A 20,440-nucleotide genomic window follows, 5' to 3' on the forward strand; every position below is an offset into this window, starting at 1 on the left:
ATGTTAAAAAAACAAAAAAAAAACTGTTATACTCACCCTCCGTTGTCCGCTGAGGCGCTCGCGCCTGCCGCCATCTCCTTTCCCAGCGATGCTTTGCGAAATTACCCAGAAGACCTAGCGGTCTCACGAGCTGGGCAATATACTACGTGGGCTGTGCAATATACTACATGGCCATGCATATTCTAGAATACCCGATGCGTTAGAATCGGGCCACCATCTAGTACTAATATAATAATACAATATTGGACGGCAAAAATGATTTATGGCCTTAAAAGGAATCTGTCAGCAGAATAAGCCATCTATATGGGTATGCAAATAAATAAAAAGTTTAATAAAATGATACCTTGATGTCATGGGGTTATCGCAACAGAGAGGAGCCAGAAGATCGTAGCGTCTGATTGCTTCTCCTCCTGAGCACTTCTTCTTTTTAAATTGTGTTTATTTCTTTTGGCTGAACAGGGGTTAATCTGCCATGTTGGGAGCTCTGGGAGTCTGAACACTCAGCTGAGCTTGGTTAGCCACTCCCATCCCCTTTATAATCTGGGTCCTGATTCAAACCCTTGTCAGAGCTAGTTTATGCTGTATGGCCTGGAGGAGAGGTGTATATATGATAAGGAGTTTGAAGGAGTTATCTTTGACTGTTGTGTAGATTTGTAAGTGTGGTAATTCTCTTGCCTTCTCTTATTTTGATGTATCCTCATCCTCCACTCCCCGGTGCATTCCTCTGTTATATGTAAGTGAATATTTGTATACATGAAATTTTCATTTACCCATGTTCGTGTTGCTTTGTTCGTTGGGTTGGTGTACTGTGGTGCACTCCAGCTCCTCTCTTCCCTGGGTGGGGAAAGGGAACCGATGGAGGGCTGATTCAGGAGATAAGGCAAGGTTGGCGGTCCCGGCATCTTCACCTTCAGAAGTATTCCAGGGAATAGGGCAAGCTAGGGCACCCCCTTGTGTTAGGGACAGGGAAGGAGTCCCTTGTCCAGGGTCACGAGTCGTGAAAACCAATCTTTTATTCCAGAGAAATCCACATATTTCTTAATATGTAAATGAGCTATTAAGCTATTGAGCTATTAAGATCTATCGGCTGGACATAGATCTCCCAGAGACTCTTCCACCAGGGTTTATTTTAAACAAAAGTGTCGTTACTAGTAGTAATTAGCAAACTTGTTTTGAAAACGTTTGCCAATTTCAAATTCAGCACGAACCTCGCACATTCAAATTTGTGTTCGAATTCCTGAGCTTTTTCCTAGAAATTGGCAAAAGTCAAGGCTGCGTTCCCAGTCATGCCCTTGAACTGCAGTGACCTCAGTGAAATCAGCACTGCACCATGAGACTTTTTCTCACTTTCCCCCCCCAGTTAAGGGGCCCAGCTGAGATCGCAGCCTCATTGCCTGTGGTAACCTCGATGATGTCACTGCTAGTCACTGAGGCAGCTCTAGCAGCAGCTTGTTCCTCATTAGTTCTCAGCCTGGACAGTCGCATCTTGGCACTGTCCAGGTTGAAAACTGTTTATCCCCAGACATGCATTATGGCATCGGATAGAACAATTGACAGATGAGGGATATGTTTTTATTTTTGTTTTATTACAGAAGACCGTGGCTTCAGTGGATTGGGTGATGACGTGAGAATAGCTTAATGACGACTCGATTCATTAAAGGGGTCTGTGTCATTCTTTCAATTAAAAGACTTTATTCTGAGTGTGTCTTTATTTACAATATAACTATAGGATTAGTCAAGGATAGGTTAATGTCACTGGCCAATATTCCTGGCACCTTACCAGCCTGAGAATACCAACCCTCAGCTGTCTGCTTTAGCTTGAGTGGTTGTCCAAAATGGGGTAACCCATCATTGTTTTTTTAATTGTTTATTTAAAAAATTAAAAATATAGCACGTGGACACCTCTAGCGTTGCTAACACTGACAGCTGAGGGTTACAGATTGCATCTGTCAGTTTTGCCAGTCTGGTTATCAAAGTTATCAATAATACAGAGGAACCCCACCTCATCTCTGGTGGAATCGGACATCATTGTGCAAAAGATGCTGTACATTTAGAACACTTTCAAAAGTACAAATTTTAAACAAGTTGTCTGAAACCCCACACTTGGCCCCCACAAAATAATAAAGCCTATACTAACCTTCCATGCTGGCGCTGTTCCCACAGAATCAGCACTCGTTCTCCCTGGGGCTCCAGTGAGGTGCTGTGACATGTGACGCTAGTGCCCAATCAGCGCTGGTATCACTGTCCCTGCCTTCGTACAAATTGAGCATAAAGAGGAAGCCAGGGATCAGCTGCAGCCCTGACTTCCTCTCCATGATCGATTTGTCTGAAGGCGCTGATTGGGCAGTGAGTATAGGCTTTATAATTTTATCAAAGCAAAACATTTTGATCAAGAAGTGGTTGTCCTAACATAATAGTTTATTTTTATCAACTAACAAAATGCAAAGTGAATGAACAAAAAATAAATCTAAATCAAATCAATTTGGTGTATTTAACCCCTTTCTGCCATATAATGTACTATCCCGTCCAGGTGACCTGGGACTTAATTCCCAGGGACGGGATAGTACGTCATAGGCAATCGGCCGCTCTCATGGGGGGAGCGAGGCCGATCGCCGCCCGGTGTCAGCTGATTATTACAGATGTTAGGCTAGTTCTCAATGACATTGGCTGGATGTTTGAGGTCATTGTTCTGCTACGGAATAAATTTGGAGCCAATCAGAGTCCTTCATGATGGTATTACATGATGGATAAGTATCTGTCTGTGTTTATGAGCATTGAGTACACCATTGATCCTGACCAATCCCCAACTCCATTTGTTGAACTGCTGCTTCAAATGTCCAAGATGCTCTACATGCTTCACTGCTGCCTGCAGCTACTCATTATTTTGTCGCTCTTCAGACCTTCAGCGAACAAACTGTCTTCTGATACAGCCTAATATTTCCCATTTTAATTCATCAGTCCAGAGCACTGGCTGCCATTTTTCTGCACCCTAGCCCCTATAGTTTTGTTCATAGTTGAGTCACTTGGCCTTCTCTACATGTTGAAGGTATGGCCTTCAACAAGTGAAAAGGTAGATGGGTCCCATCAGTTACTTCAAGTCCTGGGTTGATGGCACTGCTGGACATCTTCCAATTTTGAAGTGGAATTAGCTTGATATTTCTTTCATCTGCTGTTAACTTGGCCGACCACTGAGTCTACTGTCCTCCGGCTACACCTTGCTTCGCTTCATGTGATTAACAAGTCTTTCGGACATGTATTGACTTGTGAATTACCTGGAGTGAGGTGGAGAGAAGCTGCGTCGGACTCATTTTGACTCTCCAGGTCGAATCTTTAAACTGTGGTTTATCCTCTGCTGTTTCAGACAAAAACATACCTGGCTACAATCGTGCAGCCAGTTAATAGGAGACATGAATCAAATCACAGGTTACCTTTAAATATTGCATTTTTATACATAAAAATAATTACTGTTGTAGAATTAATTATTTTTTTTAGTTCTGCTATTGCCTTTAAAAAAAATCAGACAAAAAAAGTTATCATTAAGAGTGTCCTCTAAAATGCATTGTAGGCCCCCATTAAGGTCTCATTCAGATGTTTGTTTTTTTAGTATATCTTCTTTCCTTGATTTTCAATGATATAATGCATACCCATTATAATCTATGGCACTGTTCACATGTCCGTGTTTCACGGAGACATGTCCGATTTTACTCCGCGTCATGGACGGTATCGGTGTGTCCGGGATTAACATTGCAATGAAGAAGAGAAGCTTTGTCATTTTGTTTATTTATTTGTTTTATGTGTAAAAATCACTGATAAAACAATGATGGCAAAAACGGACAAACGGATCAAACACTGATGAACAGTAGTCCCTGCTTCTACGTGCGAGCAAAATCATGGCTGTCTGAATGAGGTCCATGTATTCTAGAACTTTTTCTTCTTCCTTATATGATCAGAGATTATTTTGTCGCCACGTCCCCTGTCTCCCGGTGAAACCTGATGGACGTGTCTTCTTGTTTTAATTAGAACTAATATTATGAGCTTTCTTTAAATAGAAGGATGGATTTAGCAGAGTCAGGAGACACCTCGGGTGCTGCTTACAGGGAGAAACAGGAGGACTGTTTATGAACATGAACTAATTTCTCCCAGAGGGAGCAGGCACAAAAAAGCATGTCATCGGCAGTACAATGCGCCTGTCAACAGTCGAGGCATCAGTCGAAGGCAGGCACAAAGAAGACCCGTAACTAGATTTTCCCCTTTTATGTCAACACCCTAAAATCTTTCCTGCCACCTAATAACGTGTAGTTAACTTTTTTCTTAAACCCTTTTTATGTTTTACTACTTTGGGGTTATGGCATTTACAATGTAGGATAAATACAGTAAATCGTCCACTTTTCACTATATGTCCTCATTATGCATGTATGTATACGTATCTTTTTCTGTAAATCATTGTGTAATGGAAAAAGGTTTTGTTTATGTTCTATTTGACTTTAGATTTCTTATTTATATTTCTTTAACCCCTTAGTGACAGAGCCAATTTAGTACTTAATGACCGAGCCAATTTTTACAATTCTGACCACTGTCCCTTTATGAGCTTATAACTCTGGAACGCTTCAACGGATCCCGCTGATTCTGAGATTGTTTTTTCGTGACATATTGTACTGCATATTAGTGTTAACATTTCTTCGATATTACTTGCGATTATTTATGAAAAAAATGGCGAAAATTTTTAAAATTTTGACATTTTCAAACTTTGTATTTTTATGTCCTTAAATCAGAGAGATATGTCACGAAAAATAGTTAATAAATAACATTTCCCACATGTCTACTTTAAAACAGCACAATTTTGGAACCAAAATTTTTTTTTGTTAGGGAGTTATAAGGATTATAAGTTGACCAGCAATTTCTCATTTTTACAACACCATTTTTTTTAGGGACCACATCACATTTGAAGTCATTTTGAGGGGTCTATGTGATAGAAAATAACCAAGTGTGACACCATTCTAAAAACTGCACCCCTCAAGGTTCTCAAAACCATATTCAAGAAGTTTATTAACCCTTTACGTGCTTCACAAAAACTGAAACAATGTGGAAGGAAAAAATGAACATTTAACTTTTTTTTGCAAACATTTTAATTCAGTACCATTTTTTTTTATTTTCTCATGTGTAAAAACAGAAATGTAACCATAAATTTTGTTATGCAATTTCTCCTGAACACGCCAATACCCCAAATGTGTGGGTAAACCACTTTTTAGGCGCACCACAGAGCTTGGAAGTGAAGGAGCGCCGTTTGACTTTTTCAATGCAGAATTGGCTGGAATTGAGATCGGACGCCATGTCACGTTTGGAGAGCCCCTGATGTGCCTAAACAGTGGAAACCCTCCACAAGTGACACCATTTTGGAAACTAGACCCCTTAAGGAACTTATCTAGATGTGTGGTGAGCACTTTGAACCCCCAAGTGCTTCACAGAAGTTTCTAACGTAGAGCCGTGAGAATAAAAAATCGCATTTGTTTATACAAAAATGATATTTTCGCCCACAAATTCTTATTTTCACAAGGGTAACAGGAGAAATTAGACCACAAAAGTTGTTGTGCAATTTCTCCTGAATACGTCAATACCCCATATGTGGGAGTAAACCACTTTTTGGGCGCACCGCAGAGCTTGGAAGTGAAGGAGCGCCTTTTGACTTTTTCAATGCAGAATTGGCTGGAATTGAGATCGGACGCCATGTTGCGTTTGGAGAGCCACTGATGTGCCTAAACAGTGGAAATCCCCCACAAGTGACACCATTTTGTAAACTAGACCACTTAAGGAACTTATTTAGATGTGTGGTGAGAACTTTGAATACCCAAGTGCTTCACAGAAGTTTAGAATGCAGAGTCGTGAAAATAAAAAATATTTTTTTTTCCACAAAAAAGATATTGTAGTTTTTATTTTCACAAGGGTAACAGGAGAAATTGGACCACTAAAGTTGTTGTCCAATTTATCCCGAGTACGCTAATGTGCCATATGTGGGGGCAAACCACTGTTTCGGCGCACAGCAGAGCTCGGGAGGGAAGGAGCGCCGTTTTGGAATGCAGACTTTGATAGAATGGTCTGTGGGCGTTATGTTGCGATTGCAGAGCCCCTGATGTACCTAAACTGTAGTAATCCCCACAAGTGACCCCATTTTGGAAACCAGACTCCCCAAGGAACTTATCTAGATGTGTGGTGAGAACTTTGAATGCCCAAGTGCTTCACAGAAGTTTAGAATGCAGAGTTGTGAAAATAAAAAATATTTTTTTTTCCACAAACAAGATTTTGTAGCCCCCAAGTTTTTATTTTCACAAGGGTAACAGGAGAAATTGGACCACTAAAGTTGTTGTCCAATTTATCCCGAGTACACTGATGCCCCATATGTGGGGGTAAACCACTGTTTGGGCGCACGGCAGAGCTCGGAAGGGAAGGAGCGCCGTTTTGGAATGCAGACTTAGATAGAATGGTCTGTGGGCGTTATGTTGCGTTTGCAGAGCCCCTGATGTACCTAAACAGTAATAACCCCCCACAAGTGACCCCATTTTGGAAACTTAGCCTGCCAAGGAACTTATCTAGATGTGTGGTGAGAACTTTGAATGCCCAAGTGCTTCATAGAAGTTTATAATGCAGAGTCGTGAAAATAAAAAATATTTGTTTTTTCCACAAAAAAGATTGTGTAGCCCCCAAGTTTTTATTTTTACAAGGGTAACAGGAGAAATTGGACCCCTATAGTTGTTGTCCAATTTATCCCGAGTACGCTAATGTGCCATATGTGGGGGCAAACCACTGTTTCGGCGCACAGCAGAGCTCGGGAGGGAAGGAGCGCCGTTTTGGAATGCAGACTTTGATAGAATGGTCTGTGGGCGTTATGTTGCGATTGCAGAGCCCCTGATGTACCTAAACTGTAGTAATCCCCACAAGTGACCCCATTTTGGAAACCAGACTCCCCAAGGAACTTATCTAGATGTGTGGTGAGAACTTTGAATGCCCAAGTGCTTCACAGAAGTTTAGAATGCAGAGTTGTGAAAATAAAAAATATTTTTTTTTCCACAAACAAGATTTTGTAGCCCCCAAGTTTTTATTTTCACAAGGGTAACAGGAGAAATTGGACCACTAAAGTTGTTGTCCAATTTATCCCGAGTACACTGATGCCCCATATGTGGGGGTAAACCACTGTTTGGGCGCACGGCAGAGCTCGGAAGGGAAGGAGCGCCGTTTTGGAATGCAGACTTAGATAGAATGGTCTGTGGGCGTTATGTTGCGTTTGCAGAGCCCCTGATGTACCTAAACAGTAATAACCCCCCACAAGTGACCCCATTTTGGAAACTTAGCCTGCCAAGGAACTTATCTAGATGTGTGGTGAGAACTTTGAATGCCCAAGTGCTTCATAGAAGTTTATAATGCAGAGTCGTGAAAATAAAAAATATTTGTTTTTTCCACAAAAAAGATTGTGTAGCCCCCAAGTTTTTATTTTTACAAGGGTAACAGGAGAAATTGGACCCCTATAGTTGTTGTCCAATTTATCCCGAGTACGCTGATGCCCCATATGTGGGGGTAACCCACTGTTTGGGCGCACGGCAGAGCTCAGAAGGGAGAGAGCACCATTTGACTTTTTGAGCGCAAAATTGGCTGTCGTGTTTGGAGACCCCCTGATGTACCTAAACAGTGGAAACCCCCCAATTCTAACTCCAACCCCAACCCCAACACACCCCTAACCCTAATCCCAACCCGATCCATAATCCTAATCACAACCCTAACGATAATCACAACCCTTACCCCAAAACAATCCTAATGTCAACCCTAACCATAACCCTAATCAAAACCCTAAATCCAACACACCCCTAATCCTAATCTCAACCCTAACCTCAAACCTAACCCTAATCCAAATACACCCCTAACCTTAACCCTAATCCCAATCCTATCCCTAATCCCAAGTGTAACCCTAATACCAACCCTAATCAAAAACCCTAACCCTAATCCCAACTCTAACCCTAACTTTAGCCACAACTCTAGCCCTAACTTTAGCTGCAACCCTAGCCCTAACTTTAGCCCCAACCCTAGCCCTAACCCTAATCCTAAATTTAGCCCCAACCCTAACCCTAACTTTAGCTCCAACCCTAACCCTAGCCCTAACTTTAGCCCCAACCCTAACCCTAGCCCTAAGGCTACTTTCACACTTGCGTCGTTTGGCATCCGTCGCAATCCGTCGTTTTGGACAAAAAACGGATCCTACAAATGTGCCCACAGGATGCGTTTTTTTGCCCATAGACTTGTATTGCCGACGAATCGGGACATGCACTGGATCAGTTGTGTTTTGGCGGACCGTCGGCACAAAAAATCGTTCAATGTAACTTTTTTTGTACGTCACGTCTGCCATTTCTGACCGCGCATGCGTGGCCGTAACTCCGCCCCCTCCTCCCCAGGACATAGATTGGGCAGCGGATGCGTTGAAAAACTGCATCCGCTGCCCACGTTGTGCACAATTTTCACAACATGCGTCGGTATGTCGGGCCGACGCATTGCGATGGCCCCATACCGACGCAAGTGTGAAAGAAGCCTAACCCTAAATTTAGCCCCAATCCTAACCCTATATCTAGCCCCAACCCTAACCCTAAATTTAAACCTAACCCTAACCCTAGCCCTAACCCTAGCCCTAACCCTAGCCCTAACCCTAGCCCTAACCCTAACCCTAATTTTAGCCCCAACTGCTTTCTCCTGCCGGCCGGCAGATGGTGACAGATGGCGGGCGCACTGCACATGCGCCCACCATTTTGTTTCCCAAAGAAGATGCCGGCGGGCAGGAGAGGACGCAGGAGGACTCAGGGACACCGGTAAGTATAATAGGGTCCCCAAATCCCCCTATTTCTCTGTCCTCTGATGTGCGATTACATCAGAGGACAGAGAATTACACACCACTTTTTTTTTTTGCGATCGCCAGTAAACAGTTAATTACCGGCGATCGCAAAACAGGGGTCGGTATAACCGACCCCGATCATGTTCTTTAGGGTCTCGCCTACCCCCTGCAGCCGAGACCCCAAAAATCCTCCCGATGCCGGCTGGCGGGCGCATGCGCCCGCCATTTTTTTGCCAGAAAAAGATGGCGGCGCCCATCGGGAGCCACGAGGAGCACCGGGGGAGACAGGTGAGTATTGGGGGGCTATCTGGGACCCCATTTCTCTGACCTCTGATGTGCGATCACATCGGAGGACAGAGAAATTAAAAGGGAAATCGCGTTTTGTTTTTTTTTGCGATCGCCGGTAAACGGTTAATTACCGGCGATCGCAAAAGAGGGGTCGGTAAAAAAAAACCCGAATCATGTTCTCTGGGGTCTCGGCTACCCCCGGCAGCCGAGACCCTGGAGAAAATCGGACTCTGGGGGGACGCTATTTACTTTTTCCACAGCGCCGTTAATTAACGGCGCTGTGGTTTAAGTACCCTTAACTGCCGCCGTTAAAAGGCGTATCGGCGGTTGTTAAGGGGTTAAACTTTATCTTTTTTCATTTTTTTTGTTTTTTTATTAGATAATACATTGCAATACTAATGTATTGCAGGAAACGATGTCTGCCAATGTTTGGCTTTGTTCAGACCAACCTATTAAATGTATCTGTGCTGTCCTTATGAAAGTATGCGGACAGCACACTGACCAATGCAAGTTACTGTGGTCATTTTTACACGTGGACCCATTGTCTGCATGTAAAAAAATCACCCATGCGCTACTTAGCCCTGTACTCTGGTCATACTTGTCCATTGTAAGTCAATGGGTGTTTAAAAAAATGGACGACATAAAGGTTACCATACATACACCGTGCATTTTTAACGGATGCATTACAATTATAAAGGTAGAAAACTGTAGTTGTCCTTTATTATTTATGACCTTTTTTATGTGAAAAACGGATGCCATATGGATGTACAAGATGGATGAAAAATCATCATTTTTTTCTGAACCAATGATTTTGCATACACTTGTGTGAACCCGGCCGGATTCCTGCTCACTCTTAGATGGAATTTTCTTAAACCCACCCTCTGAGGTCCAGTTTGCTGGATAATCTCAGCAAAATGGTTACCATTTCCAAGCAAGCAAGGTGTCATATGTACGTTTCAAATAAAATGGCACAGACATAACCTAACCTGTGAGTCTATGCAATCCCTGCACCATTGTGCTAGGTCATGGTGTGAGAAAATGTTGTAGAATTTCTTACATTTTCCGGACTGAGTACAGCTGCATACATCCTAATACAACACTAAAAATTATACCCATATTGTAATAATCCGATGTGCCAGGGCTGAGAAATCAAGTTTTGAAGACTCATGCAAATTAGCCTGGGAGAGGTTAGTAAAGAAAGCAGATGCACATGAAGTAAATGATGTGCACGCCCCCAAAGTACTCACGGGCTAATTTGCATGTGCATAGAAAGCTTGATTTCTCAGGGCTGACACATCGGATTACTATGAGACAGATAACTTCTGTCAGGGAGTGTACAAATGATGTGTCGCTTATCCATGTTATGTAAATAAAAGCTTATAACCTGATGTTAAATTCATCTATTAGTTGTATAAATTATTCTTTTGAAAGCTGAAACCCTCTGAAACGTGGTTTAGGTTAAGAAAATAAATTGGCATCAATGAAGAAATATTGATCAGTTAATGGACACAGAATGGTCAGATTTTGGCAAGACAAAAGTTTTGTCGCCCACAGAAAGTAATGTGATATTCAAACAAATAATTAACTTAAAATACAACTATATCTTGCATAACATTGGTGAATGAAGTTGTGGTGCTATTAGAGTCATATTTAATATTTTGCGTGACTTCCATGAGCTTGAAGGACTGCATCCATGCAGTTCAACAATGATTCATACAATTTATTAATGAAGTCATCAGGAATAGCAAACATTGCAGTCTTACATGCCTCCCAGAGTTCATCTAGATTCTTTGGTTTTGTCTTCCAAGCTTCCTCTCTCATCCTACCCCAAACATGCTCAATGATGTTCATGTCTGGTGACTGGGCTGGCCAGTCCTTGAGCACCTTGATCTTTTTGCCTAGAGGAACTTTGTTGTAGAGATGGATGTATGAGATGGAGTACCATCCTGCTGCAGAATTTGACCCCTTTTATGATTTGGAATAGAAGAGGTAGCTAATAGAGTTGAGCGACCTTGACCTTTTTAGAGTCGAGCCGGGTTTCGCGAAACCCGACTATCTCAAAAGTCGGGTCGAGTGAAATCGGCCGATTATGACGTAAAGTCGGGATCGACCGAAACACGAAACCCAATGCAAGTCAATGGGGCAGCATAGTCGGCAGTGAGTGGGGGCCAGGAAAACACCTAGAGTGCCCATTTTAATGTCAAAACCATCCATTCTTCTTAATGAAGCTTGTCAAGCGTAATTTACCTTATAATAATTGGAAGGCATTTGAAATTGGGGGTCATTTGGCTAAAGTTGTGTGGGGTAGGGCTGGTTCAAGTAATTAGTGGGCCCAGGAAATCTGGACCACGTCACGGCAGTGGAGCAGGGAGAGGTAAGTATTTCAACTTTGCAAGTGCTGTGATCCTGAGCAAGCAGGGGGGCCCACTTGTTGGCATTGGCACTGGCACAGGGCCCCTCAAAGTACAGCGGTGTGTTTGCACGGCGGGGGCGCCTCCCACCGGCAGCAACACTTTTGCGTACTATGAGAGGCCCTGTGCCAGTGACGTCGCCAACTAGTATTCCTCCCCCCACCTGATGAAGGAACCTGCACTTTCATCTGCACCTTCCTCTTTGTCCCCGTGTAAGGTGGTATGGTATGCGGGAAGAGCAACCTGACTTTCAGCAGGGTCACAATGTTGTTGTGTAGCATGCACGGGGAATGTTGCGTTATGGGTCAATGTACCAGCAGACTCATCTATCACTGGCTGGGCAATGGGCACGATGAAGTGGAAACACAGATATAGGCCCAAAGAATAAAGTGGGCTAAATGCAGTTCAAAATTGGTAACACAGGAATAACCAGGGGGCATTGCAGTGGAGGACAACTGGAATGAGAGGCTGACACAGAGAGTAGGGCCAAATCACTAAGTAGTCGAAATGCAGTTCAAAATTGGCAACCGTAGTAAACAGGCGGCACAGCTTTGTTCAGTGGAGGAGAACAGCAAGGAGTGGCAGACACCGATAGTAGGCCCCAACCCAACTAGTAGGCCAAATGCAGTCTAACATTAACAACTACTTAACGAGAGCCTGAAAATGGAATTTCAGGACAGGAAACCAGGAGAACAGCAAGGAGTGGCAGACACCGATAGTAGGCCCCAAACCAACTAGTACGCCAAATGCAGTTGTTCCATTTAACCACAATTTAATGAGAGCCTGAAGATAGAAGCTCAGGAAAGGCAACCTGGGGAACACCTTGGAGTGTAACACACCATCTCTCTCCACCCCATACCCATTTTGTAGGCCTAATGCAGTGTACTTTTCTACAACTACTAAACGAGAGTCGGAAGACCGAAGCAATGGCAAGGAAACCTGGGGAACACCTTGGAGTGTAACACACCATCTCTCTCCACCCCATACCCAATTTGTAGGCCTAATGCAGTGTAGTTTCCAAGAACTACTAAACGAGAGCCGGAAGATCGAAGCTCAGGAAAGGCAACCTGGGGAACACCTTGGAGTGTAACACACCCTCTCTCTACACCCCATACCCAATTTGAAGGCCTAATGCAGTGTAGTTTCCAAGAACTACTAAACGAGAGCCGGAAGATCGAAGCTCAGGAAAGGCAACCTGGGGAACACCTTGGAGTGGAACACACCATCTCTCTACACCCCATACCCAATTTGAAGGCCTAATGCAGCGTAGTTTCCAACAACTACTAAACGAGAGCCGGAAGATCGAAGCTCAGGAAAGGCAACCTGGGGAACACCTTGGAGTGTAACACAACGTCTCTCTACACCACGGAAGGGCTGATTCTTAGGAAGGAAGGCTGTTGGAAATAAGCATTGCGCGTCCGAGGGTGATTATATTCTTATTAGGTATATACTCACCCTCGGACGCGCCCTGCTTCTTTATTTGGAATGAATGTTTATTTGCAATGTGGTGTTGACTTTCTCTATTATTTTGGTAATTAATGATTTTATTATTTTCATTGTTTTGCATCTTCTCGGCAATAATATAAAGAAGACGCGACAGGACAACACTCGGTGGATGCCATATCTGTGTTTTCAATTTAAAAAACCTTTCAGTTAACTACTTGCAGGAGAAAGTAATTGTAGCTGGTGGCCATTTTTAGTACTGTACCAGATTTTAGTTGTGTGTTTGTTTTTAATGTTAAAATGTCTGCATTTGATATCTCTCCAGTATTTTCTTTTTTATAAGCAAAATACTTATTTTTATATTTTCTGATGTTGGTTCCAGGGGTACACGGGCAGCAGTGGTGTGGTCAGTGGAGGCCTAGTGGAAGGAGTGACCGCAGACAGGCATCGAAGGCCTAAAATAATAACACATGGCTGTAGGCAATTTTAAATTGGTTCCAGGGGTACACGGGCAGCAGTGGTGTGGTCAGTGGAGGCCTAGTGGAAGGAGTGACCACAGACAGGCATCGAAGGCCTAACATAACAAAAATGTCAATACAATGGTATTGTCAGTGGCAGGCATTGAAGGATGTCAGCGCATAGACTAAACATTGGTGGAGCTGTGAGATAATTTTGCAAGTGGTAGAGCACTGTTTGAGCTGGGGTGGGGGGAAACTGTCTTGTGGCCGGCGGTACAGGCCCAGGGCCCCTCATATTACAACGGTGTGTCTGACGTTGGGTGCGCACCACCACCGCCAGAGACACTTTATTGTACTAGGAGGGACCCAGTGGCAGTGCCGTCGACCAAAAGCGGGCTCACCCACCTCTTCAGACAAACTGCACTCTCACGGGTGCTGTCGCCAAGTGTCGATACCACGGCCCCGTGTGGGGAGTTTGGCCATTTAGTGAGGTGTAAACATGTCGTATGCTGGACAATCAGGTGCTGAAAATTACGAGATTGGAAAAGGCATTCAGAATAGTCCACAGGCAAGACCTTTTCATAGGAAAGCTAGGTGTCAGCCGGGCAAGGTGGGGCAAAAGATTTCGAAATCCAGTTGTGGTTCATTTTAATGAAGGTTAGATCATCTACATTTTGGGTAGCCAGACGAGTCCTTTTTTCTGTTAGTATTGAACCTGCAGCACTGAATACTCTTTCTGATAGGACACTAGCTGCCGGGCAAGCAAGCTCCTGCAATGCATATTCTGCCAATTCTGGCCAGGTGTCTAATTTTGATGCCCAGTAATCAAATGGGAATGACGGTTGAGGGAGAACATCGATAAGGGATGAAAAATAGTTTGTAACCATACTGGACAAATGTTGTCTCCTGTCACTTTGAATTGATGCTGCAGTACCTGTCCTGTCTGCGGTCATAGCAAAATCACTCCACAACCTGGTCAGAAAACCCCTCTGGCCAACGCCACTTCTGATTTCTGCCCCTCTAACTCCTCTGGTCTGCTGGCCCCTGCAGCTCGTGTGAGAACGATCACGGGCGCTGTGTGCAGGGAATGCCAGAAGCAAACGGTCAACAAGAGTTGATTGTTTGGTTGCTAATATTAGTTCCAAGTTCTCATGTGGCATTATATTTTGCAATTTGCCTTTATAGCGAGGATCAAGGAGGCAGGCCAACCAGTAATCGTCATCATTCATCATTTTAGTTATGCGTGTGTCACTTTTGAGGATACGTAAGGCATAATCCGCCATGTGGGCCAAAGTTCCAGTTCTCAAATCTGCGGTTGTGCTTGGTTGAGGGGCAGTTTCAGGCAAATCAACGTCACTTGTGTCCCTCAAAAAACCAGAACCCGGCCTTGCCGCGCCACCAATTTCCAGTGGCCCCGGAAAAGCTTCCTCATTAAAAATATAATCATCCCCATCATCCTCCTCGTCCTCCTCCTCCTCTTCGCCCGCTACCTCGTCCTGTACACTGCCCTGGCCAGACAATGGCTGACTGTCATCAAGGCTTTCCTCTTCCTCAGCTGCAGACGCCTGATCCTTTATGTGCGTCAAACTTTGCATCAGCAGACGCATTAGGGGGATGCTCATGCTTATTATGGCGTTGTCTGCACTAACCAGCCGTGTGCATTCCTCAAAACACTGAAGGACTTGACACATGTCTTGAATCTTCGACCACTGCACACCTGACAACTCCATGTCTGCCATCCTACTGCCTGCCCGTGTATGTGTATCCTCCCACAAAAACATAACAGCCCGCCTCTGTTCACACAGTCTCTGAAGCATGTGCAGTGTCGAGTTCCACCTTGTTGCAACGTCTATGATTAGGCGATGCTGGGGAAGGTTCAAAGAACGCTGATAGGTCTGCATACGGCTGGAGTGTACGGGCGAACGGCGGATATGTGAGCAAAGTCCACGCACTTTGAGGAGCAGGTCGGATAACTCCGGATAACTTTTCAGGAAGCACTGCACCACCAGGTTTAAGGTGTGAGCCAGGCAAGGAATGTGTTTCAGTTGGGAAAGGGAGATGGCAGCCATGAAATTCCTTCCGTTATCACTCACTACCTTGCCTGCCTCAAGATCTACAGTGCCCAGCCACGACTGCGTTTCTTTCTGCAAGAACTCGGACAGAACTTCCGCGGTGTGTCTGTTGTCGCCCAAACACTTCATAGCCAATACAGCCTGCTGACGTTTGCCAGTAGCTGCCCCATAATGGGAGACCTGGTGTGCAACAGTGGCAGCTGCGGATGGAGTGGTTGTGCGACTGCGGTCTGTGGACGAGCTCTCGCTTCTGCAGGAGGATGAAGAGGAGGAGGAGGGGGTGCGAACGGCTACAGCCAATTGTTTCCTAGACCGTGGGCTAGGCAGAACTGTCCCAAACTTGCTGTCCCCTGTGGACCCTGCATCCACCACATTTACCCAGTGTGCCGTGATGGACACGTAACGTCCCTGGCCATGCCTACTGGTCCATGCATCTGTTGTCAGGTGCACCTTTGTGCTCACAGATTGCCTGAGTGCATGGACGATGCGCTCTTTAACATGCTGGTGGAGGGCTGGGATGGCTTTTCTGGAAAAAAAGTGTCGACTGGGTAGCTCGTAGCGTGGTACAGCGTAGTCCATCAGGGCTTTGAAAGCTTCGCTTTCAACTAACCGGTAGGGCATCATCTCTAACGAGATTAGTCTAGCTATGTGTGCGTTCAAACCCTGTGTACGCGGATGCGAGGCTAAGTACTTCCTTTTTCTAACCATAGTCTCATGTAGGGTGAGCTGGACTGGAGAGCTGGAGATCGTGGAACTAGCGGGGGTGCCGGTGGACATGGCAGACTGAGAGACGGTGGGAGATGGTATTGTTGCCACCGGTGCCCTAGATGCAGTGTTTCCTACTACGAAACTGGTGATTCCCTGACCCTGACGGCTTTGGCCTGGCAAAGAAACCTGCACAGATACTGCAGGTGGTGCGGAAAATGGTGGCCCTACACTGCCGGAAGGGATGTTGCGTTGCTGACTAGCTTCATTGGCCGAGGGTGCTACAACCTTAAGGGACGTTTGGTAGTTAGTCCAGGCTTGCAAATGCATGGTGGTTAAATGTCTATGCATGCAACTTGTATTGAGACTTTTCAGATTCTGTCCTCTGCTTAAGGTAGTTGAACATTTTTGACAGATGACTTTGCGCTGATCAATTGGATGTTGTTTAAAAAAATGCCAGACTGCACTCTTTCTAGCATCGGATACCTTTTCAGGCATTGCAGACTGAGCTTTAACCGGATGGCCACGCTGTCCTCCAACAGGTTTTAGCTTTGCCACGCGTTTTGGGCAAGATACGGGCCCGGCAGATGGAACCTGTTGCGATGTTGATGCCTGCTGCGGCCCCTCCTCCTCCGCTTCAGAACTGCTGCCGCCTGCACCCTGTTCCCCCAATGGCTGCCAATCGGGGTCAAGAACTGGGTCATCTATTACCTCTTCTTGTAGCTCGTGTGCAACTTCGTCTGTGTCACCGTGTCGGTCGGTGGTATAGCGTTCGTGATGGGGCAACATAGTCTCATCAGGGTCTGATTCTTGATCATTACCCTGCGAGGGCAATGTTGTGGTCTGAGTCAAAGGACCAGGATAGTAGTCTGGCTGTGGCTGTGCATCAGTGCACTCCATGTCAGATTCAACTTGTAATGGGCATGGACTGTTAACTGCTTCACTTTCTAAGCCAGGGACGGTATGTGTAAAGAGCTCCATGGAGTAACCCGTTGTGTCGCCTGCTGCATTCTTCTCTGTTGTTGTTTTTGCTGAAGAGGACAAGGAAGCGACTTGTCCCTGACCGTGAACATCCACTAACGACGCGCTGCTTTGACATTTACCAGTTTCACGAGAGGAGGCAAAAGAGCTAGAGGCTGAGTCAGCAAGATAAGCCAAAACTTGCTCTTGCTGCTCCGGCTTTAAAAGCGGTTTTCCTACTCCCAGAAAAGGGAGCGTTCGAGGCCTTGTGTAGCCAGACGACGAACCTGGCTCCACAGCTCCAGACTTAGGTGCAATATTTTTTTTCCCACGACCAGCTGATGCTCCACCACTACCACTACCCTCATTACCAGCTGACAATGAACGCCCCCGGCCACGACCTCTTCCACCAGACTTCCTCATTGTTTTAAAAACGTTACCAAACGAACGGTATTTGTTGCTGTCACACAACTTACATGGTGAGCTATAACTTCAGTATGATTTAGCTACCCCTTTACAGGTGGGTGAGACCACAACGAAAATCAGCCACAATGTTACACACTCTGTTGTTGTTGGCAACAAATGAGATGGCACACACGCAGGACTGTCACTGAAGCGCAAATGTAAATATTTATCTCCCACTGATTTGTGTTTGTTTTTTTTAAAAGGGAGACTTCAGAAAAAAAAAAAATTAAAAAAAAATTATTTTTTACAGAAGAATTTATAAAACAAATAAAATGAAATGATTGTTTCAGGGAGAATTTAGGAAAAAAAAAAAAAAAAAAGGCTTTGTAGGGCCCACTGAGTGAGGGACGCACACAGGAGTCAGGAGTGGCACACAAGCCCAGAGGCCAATATTAATCTCCCACCGATTGATTTAGTTATTTTTTTTGGTAGATTTTGGAACCCAAATCAAGCAAAAAAATTAATAGGCTTTCTATGGCCCACAATTGGGGAGAGAGAGATGGCACACCCAGGAGTCAAGACTGGCACACAAGCAGAAGGGGCAATATGAATCTCCCACAGATTTTTTTTTCAGGGAGACTTGAGAGAAAAAAAAATACAAAAAAATGATTTTTTTTCAGGAATAATTTAGAAACCAAAGAAAATAAAATGATTGTTTCAGGGAGAATTTAGAAAACAAATAAAACAAAAAATAGGCTTTCTAGGGCCCACTGAGTGACAGATGACGCACACAGGAGTCAGGAGTGGCACACAAGCCCAGAGGCCAATATTAATCTCCCACTGATTGATTTAGTGATTTTTTTTGGTAGATTTTGGAACCCAAATCAAGCAAAAAAATTAATAGGCTTTCTATGGCCCACAATTGGGGAGAGAGAGAGAGATGGCACACCCAGGAGATAAGACTGGCACACAAGCAGAAGGGGCAATATGAATCTCCCACAGATTTTTTTTTTTTTTTTCAGGGAGACTTGAGAGAAAAAAAAATACAAAAAAAATGATTTTTTTCAGGAATAATTTAGAAACCAAAGAAAATAAAAAGATTGTTTCAGGGAGAATTTAGAAAACAAATAAAACAAAAAATAGGCTTTCTAGGGCCCACTGAGTGACAGATGACGCACACAGGAGTCAGGAGTGGCACACAAGCCCAGAGGCCAATATTAATCTCCCACTGATTGATTTAGTGATTTTTTTTGGTAGATTTTGGAACCCAAATCAAGCAAAAAAATTAATAGGCTGTGAGAGAGATGGCACGCTCAGGACTGGCACACAAGCCCAGAGGCCAATATTAATCTCCCATTTTTTTTTTCCAGGGAAAATTTATAAACCCAATAAAAAAATAATAATAAATAGGCTTTCTATGGCCCACTATCTGAGAGAGAGAGATGGCACGCTTAGGACTGGCACACAAGCCCAAAGCCCAATATTAATCTCCCACTGATTGATTGATTGATTTTTTCAGGTAGAATTATGAACCCAAATCAACCAAAAAAATAAATAGGCTTTCTATGGCCCACTATTTGTGAGAGAGATGGCACGCTCAGGACTGGCACACAAGCCCAGAGGCCAATATTAATCTCCCACTTTTTTTTTTTTCCAGGGAAAATTTATAAACCCAATAAAATAATAAAAAAATTGGCTTTCTATGGCCCACTATCTGAGAGAGAGAGAGATGGCACGCTTAGGACTGGCACACAAGCCCAAAGGCCAATATTAATCTCCCACTGATTGATTTAATGATTTTTTCAGGTAGAATTTAGAACCCAAATCAAGCAAAAAAATTAATAGGCTTTCTATGGCCCACTGAGTGAGAGATGGCACACACAGGAGTAAGGAGTGGCACACAAGCCCTGAGGCCAATATTTTTCTCCCACTGATTGATCGATTGATTTTTTCAGGTAGAATTAGGAACCCAAATCAACCAAAAAAATAAATAGGCTTTCTATGGCCCACTATTTGTGAGAGAGATGGCACGCTCAGGACTGGCACACAAGCCCAGAGGCCAATATTAATCTCCCATTTTTTTTTTTTCCAGGGAAAATTTATAAACCCAATAAAAAAAATAATAATAAATAGGCTTTCTATGGCCCACTATCTGAGAGAGAGAGATGGCACGCTTAGGACTGGCACACAAGCCCAAAGGCCAATATTAATCTCCCACTGATTGATTGATTGATTTTTTCAGGTAGAATTATGAACCCAAATCAACCAAAAAAATAAATAGGCTTTCTATGGCCCACTATTTGTGAGAGAGATGGCACGCTCAGGACTAGCACACAAGCCCAGAGGCCAATATTAATCTCCCACTTTTTTTTTTTTCCAGGGAAAATTTATAAACCCAATAAAATAATAAAAAAATAGGCTTTCTATGGCCCACTATCTGAGAGAGAGAGCGATGGCACGCTTAGGACTGGCACACAAGCCCAAAGGCCAATATTAATCTCCCACTGATTGATTTATTGATTTTTTCAGGTAGAATTTAGAACCCAAATCAAGCAAAAAAATAAATAGGCTTTCTATGGCCCACTGAGTGAGAGATGACACAGACAGAGATGGCACTCTAGCAGAAATGTCAATCTTAATCTCCCACAAAAAAAAAAAAAAGGAACTGTCCTTCAATTACTATCTCCCTGCAGTAATCTCAGCCAGGTATGGCAGGCAGCAATAAGGAGTGGACTGATGCACAAATTAAATAAAAAGTGTGTACAAACCAAAAAGATAGCTGTGCAGAAAGGAAGGAACAAGAGGATTTGTGCTTTGAAAAAAGCAGTTGGT

At 44.0% G+C, this 20,440-nt stretch overlaps 1 protein-coding gene across 1 annotated transcript in view; it reads left to right on the forward strand.

The window, feature by feature from the left end:
* Positions 1-20,440, forward strand: part of CNTN5 (contactin 5) — a 2,082,395-nt gene that overhangs the window by 1,850,186 nt on the left and 211,769 nt on the right. The window lies entirely within an intron of this gene.

This window comes from Ranitomeya imitator, chromosome 3 (genome assembly GCF_032444005.1).
Source record: "Ranitomeya imitator isolate aRanImi1 chromosome 3, aRanImi1.pri, whole genome shotgun sequence".
Taxonomy (NCBI): domain Eukaryota; kingdom Metazoa; phylum Chordata; class Amphibia; order Anura; family Dendrobatidae; genus Ranitomeya; species Ranitomeya imitator.